Here is a 6,141-nt window from a genome sequence, read left to right as displayed (position 1 = left end):
AGATAGGCTTAACATAGATGGGCTTAACATAGATGGCTCTCTGCTAACCTACGGCAATAGCTTACCTCTTCTCTCTCTCTCTTTCTCCGGCTGGTGCTCTCTCTCTCTCGCTCACTCTAGTTTTCGCTAGGCCTATCGCTCTGTGTGTGTCTTTGTCTATCACTCTAGGCCTTTCTCCAGAGATACCTCCTCACTCTCTCTTTCTCTGTTATTCTCCTTGCTCGCAGACTATAAATACAGGCGCTGCAATCCCACCGCCCTCAGTGTGTACGTGGCCTCCCTGCAGTTAACATCGATAGTGAAAGTGCTCGTGATAGTGATTTGCTCTTCGATCTCAAGAATATTACCTGATCAATGAAATACATTTGGATAACCAGGAAGAAGCTTACTTCTGAAGAAGATGTCCTCTATTGGGGTAAGTCTTAAGCATGGCAATTTAATTATATCATATATATAGATGTTACAGAAGGGACCAAGCTTAGATCAAGAATTAAATTTGCTAGCAATGCATTTATTTTTTAACTAACTCCCTCATTGCCAAATAACCCATTACTTAATATTAGTTTAAAGTGATTCAGCATTATGAATTATTTGTATTTAAGAACAAAAATGTTTACTCAAAGGAAACAGTTTAACTTAATTAAAACTTATTCACGAATATTGATTTCTTGCCTTTATGATATTGAAACTATCAACTGATCGTTACTTTTTCTTCATTATTATACCCTTGCAGGGTATTATAGTTTCAATCAGAAGCTTGCAACATACTGAAAGAGTCATTTGCGACCCTATAAACCATATATATTCTTGATCAGCATAAACAGGGGAATCTGACTCCTTCATAAGTTACAAGCTTCTGATAGAATTTATAATACCATTCTTTGAACCGATATTTATCTATATTTGATTAATAATTTGTTCTATAAATCAAAACCTAAAAAACTCAAAACTAAGCCAAAAATGGATTAAATTCAATTTGGAAAGCTGTTATGTGCTAGTTTTTAATATATTATCAAATCTGCATACTTAATTTAACATTTAAACGAATTTAAAAATTTTACATTTTTGTAAAATTTCACTGATGAAAAATTTAATCAGAAAAATACAACAAAAAATTTTCAAAATTTTTTTTCTGTCTGAGATGGCTAAATCGACTCGGCATTCGATGCTGATCAAGAATATATATGATTTATAGGGTCGGAAATGACTCCTTCATAAGTTACAAGCTTCTGACTGAAATTATGATACCATTCTTTGAACCGATATTTACCTATATTTGAATGATAATTTGTTCTATAAATCAAAACCTAAAAAACCCATAACTAAGCCAAAAATAGATTAAATTCAATTCGGAAAGCTGTTCTGTGCTAGTTTTTAATATATTAACAAACCTGCATACTTAATTTAACATTTAAACAAATTTAAAAATTTCGCATTTTTCGAAAATTTCACTGATGAAAAATTTAATCATAAAAATACAACAAAAAAATTTCAAAAATTTTCTTCTGTCTGAGATGGCTAAATCGACTGGGCTTTCGATGCTGATCAAGAATATATATGATTTATGGGGTCGGAAATGACTCCTTCATAAGTTACAAGCTTCTGACTGAAATTATGATACCATTCTTTGAACCGATATTTACCTATATTTGAATGATAATTTGTTCTATAAATCAAAACCTAAAAAACTCAAAACTAAGCCAAAAATGGATTAAATTCAATTTGGAAAGCTGTTCTGTGCTAGTTTTTAATATATTATCAAATCTGCATACTTAATTTAACATTTAAACGAATTTAAAAATTTTACATTTTTGTAAAATTTCACTGATGAAAAATTTAATCATAAAATTACACAAAAAAAATTTCAAAATTTTTTTTCTGTCTGAGATGGCTAGATCGACTCGGCTTTCCATGCTGATCAAGAATATATATGATTTGTAGGGTCGGAAATGACTCCTTTACTAATTTAGAGTTGTAATACCCGCCAAAGGCATAAAAATAAGTGCAAGGCATTATTATTATTATTATTATCTTATGACTCTCCTACTTTCTGCTCGCAAGTTGACTGATAATTTATTCTACGATTTGGCTAATTTGAATTTGATCAGCTTAAAGTTGGCTGACGTATTTTATTATTATAAATGGGCGTGAATTCATTTCATTTAAACATCTGTGCATATAAGAATGTTTCATCTGTTTAAAGTCGAATGAAAAGTCAAAGTGTGTCAAAGTTTGGGTAATGAGATGAGAAAGTAATAAATAATAATATAAATAATTTCATTAATAAAGCAATCAATAATTAAATAAAATATAACCCAAAGAATATGGCTGATAAATGCTGAATATCCTTAAATATCCTTAATATCCAATTAAGATTGAAATCCCCTTCGACTTTTCCTCTTATTGAATTATTAAAGAAATTCCTCAGTTATTTCCTCTTCACGGCTGAGAGGAGAGACTTCTTTTAATAAATGAATTTCGATTTTTAAATGGCGACAAAAATGGTGGGGAAAGTGCTGGGAAAAACTGGCATCCCATTGTTTTCCATTCCGCTCCAAATTAGCTACCGAAAGGAGGGGGGAAAGACAAAGGATGTGCGACAATTACAGGCTCCGAAGATAAAATGCGGATGCCGAAAATTAAAAGTAATGCCAGGCAGCAGCAACCAGGGGGAAAATAGGGAAAATTTGGGGAAAACTCGAACAAAATAACAGCAACAACCGATGAAAGATGAAGGCGGCGAGTAAATGGCCAAAGATGCCTTCATGCCATCATTTATTTTGGCCGCATTAGCATCCCGAAACGTTTGCATAGCTGCGGTTCTGGCCCAGGGTGGGTTTTAGGTGGGTTAAGTGGGCAGCAGGGCACCAGGGGGTTAAGGGTGGGGGTGTAGGCCCGCATTTCAACGCGTCATTTGGCCACCGCAACGTTTCGGGACCGCGTCCGGAACCGGGAACCAAAACCGGGACCACCGCCGGCTGAATGGATCGGAATGAAGTGGAATGGATTGGATGGGAATGCCAACCAAAACAAAAACACTGAGAGAAAACTACCATCAATTATAATCAAAAATTAATGGGATTTTAGGGGGAATATATTTGGAGTTTGTGGGAATTTTTTATGGGATATTATTGATTGAAGGGAAGCCAAGTTGTAATATATTATAAAATCTATAAATATATATATATTATTTTTCTTGAGTTTTTATAAGCTAAAAAGCAGTGATACACAGAAATAATATCAATGTGATTTTGTTGTTCCTTTTTTATAGAGTTAAATATATAGTTAGATTTCTAATAAAATCAAATTTTTAAAGGGATACTGAAAATCTAAATAAATAATTATTAATTATTATAAAGATTACAATGAATTTGGAATACAAATATTATGTTATATTATATTATATTATATTATATTATATTATATTATATTATATTATATTATATTATATTATTTTATATTATTTTATATTATATTATATTATATTATATTATATTATATTATATTATATTATATTATATTATATTATTATATATATTTTTTAGAAATTTAAGAATTTTCTAATCCGAAACTAAGGACATGTTGATTTTTATTAAGACTGCTCAAACCTTGACATTCTCCATTCAGTTCTCGATTCTCCCCTTTATAATCTCTTACAATTATTTATTATTATTTTCTTATTATTATTTTTCAACACATATTTCTCTTTCCCCCCAATTTCTCTCAGTGCCTGCAGCAAGCCAGATAAATTGCAGGAGTAACTGCGGCCTGACTTTGATTAAATGCGCGTTTGATTTGAAAATGATTTCATTAATTAAGGATGGGCCACCTTTTCGCACAAGGCTAGGCACTCCCCATTTAATTGCAAATTATATTCGGGCTAAAAGCTATCATCTGGCCGGAACCCCGATGGCTATTATGGCCTTTGAGGGCTCTATTCATTGATGTTTTATCGCAGATCTGTCGACAGCTAATTAGGCCCGGGGAAAAAGTTATGATTGCTTTGCCATGGAAATTTCTTAATTCTTTATATTTTGCATTTCTTCATTTTTCCATTTTCCATTTTCCATTTCCCATTTGACCATTGAACTTGGCTGGCAGCTTATTAGGGGCATTTCTTTAAAATTTGTCATTTCTTTTTTGGCATTTTTCAAACAGCTGCCGACATAAATCATTTGCTCGCACAGGAAGTCCAGTTGAGCGAAAAGGAAAATGTCCAGAAAATGTTAAGAAAATGTCGAGAAAAATTCAATAAGGACCTGGTCCACACGATTGCATTTCAATCACTCAAGGATCGAAGGGAGGCCGACGACTAACTGGCAAACAAGACTAATTAATTTCACTTTACGTGACTTGCATGGGAAAGGACGGGCAGGCGAAAGGGGGTCAAATTATGGCACATTATGTATGGGGAAAGTGCCAAGAGAACTGCCAGCACAGAAATAATTAAACGACCATTTAGCAAAAGGGACGAGAAAAAATAATAATAATAATAATGTAACAAGTACTGTTCTTCACAAGTTTGTTGAAATAATTACTTTTGCAGGGACCAAAGTCTTGAGTATTTTACTCAAAGTCAGTCATTAGCAGGAAAATTGGAAATGTATATTTTATTTATGGAAAAGGGAAATGAGAAATAGTTAGAGTATATAATTTTTCACCCTCATCATGTATAAAAACATTTATTTGATGCTCCTTCTGTTCCTGGTTTTTCCTGGGCATAAAATGCATGAATATATTGCGCCCTTCATTATGCCGCTTAATGTACTTGCCGGAAAAGCTGAAAATTTGCTTACAACAAAACATAAACACACACACACACACTCCGGTACACACAACAAAGTATGAATAAATCGTGCCAGAAATAGACAAGAATCGGGGCGAAAACTTCATCAAAAACTGGCAACAAAAGTAATAATAATGAGGCGCCAGGCACAGAGCCCAACTCGAGGTCGAGGTCGAGGTCGAGGTGAGAGGTGAGAGTTGAGAGAAAACCCCCAGGTGAGTAAGGGGGAGGGGGTGGGTGGTGAGTCTGTGCTTTTTTGTGGGTGGAAAGATTTGAAAAGCCAACAATGGCAACAGCTTACAAACCAAAACAATAACACAAACACAACGTAGAACAGAACAGAGAGCTCTGATAAGGGAGATGCTGCTGCTCAGGGTTGCCTCTGTTTATTCTCAATTTTAATGCGGATAAGGTAACACACACACACACACACAGGTGTGTGGCCAAAAGGGTTAGCTCCTCTCTCCCTCACTCTTTGTTTGCTGAGGTGCCAACTATCGCCCCGAAGCTTAAGCCAAATTGTTTGATAATAAACAGCAAACAAAAGCCAACTAAGCTGTAGGTTTTACTTATTCTTCAGCAGAGAGAAAACTATCAATATTTTAATTTAAATAAATCATAGGGTAAGGCAGGTATTTCCATAGAGAATAGAATTAATTAAAATTTAAACAAATATTTGTGTCTCTCTGAAATGTATTTTGTATATCTTTTTATACCCTTCCAGGGTATTAAAATTTCAGTCAGAAGTTTGCACCTCCGACCATATAAAGTATATATATTCTTGATCAGAATCAACAGCCAAGTCGATCTAGCCATGTCCGTCTGTCCGTCTGTCCGTCTGTCCTTCTGTCCGTCTGTCCGTTTCTACGCAAACTAGTCTCTCAGTTTTGAAGCTATCTGAATGAAACTTTGTAGTTAGCCTTCTATATACTCTCACTCGTATATATGTCGGAACGGGCCGGATCGGACGACTATATCATATAGCTGCCATAGGAATGATCGGAAAATTTTTAGAAAAAAAATTATAACATTTTCAGTTTTCAACAGAACTTAATCAATTTTAAGATATAGCCTTTTTGTATTACTTTACTATTTTGTGTGAAATTTTATGAAAATCGGACTTCTATATCATATAGCTCCCATGGGAACGATCGAGAAATTAATACAATTAAAAATTATAACATTTTCAGTTTTCAACAGAATTTAATCAAATTTAAGATATAGCCATAATATAGTAGTTCTAAATTTTGTGTAAAATTTTATGAAAATCGGATTACTTTATCATATAGCTCCCATAGGAACGATAGTTAGATGAGGAGGAAAAATGCAAATCTGTGAATATAAATATAATATGT

Source organism: Drosophila serrata, unplaced genomic scaffold (assembly GCF_035046125.1).
Source record: "Drosophila serrata isolate PLE 108 unplaced genomic scaffold, ASM3504612v1 contig_3, whole genome shotgun sequence".
Lineage (NCBI taxonomy): Eukaryota > Metazoa > Arthropoda > Insecta > Diptera > Drosophilidae > Drosophila > Drosophila serrata.
The sequence above is the reverse complement of the archived record's forward strand: the minus strand, read 5'-3'. Positions refer to the sequence as shown.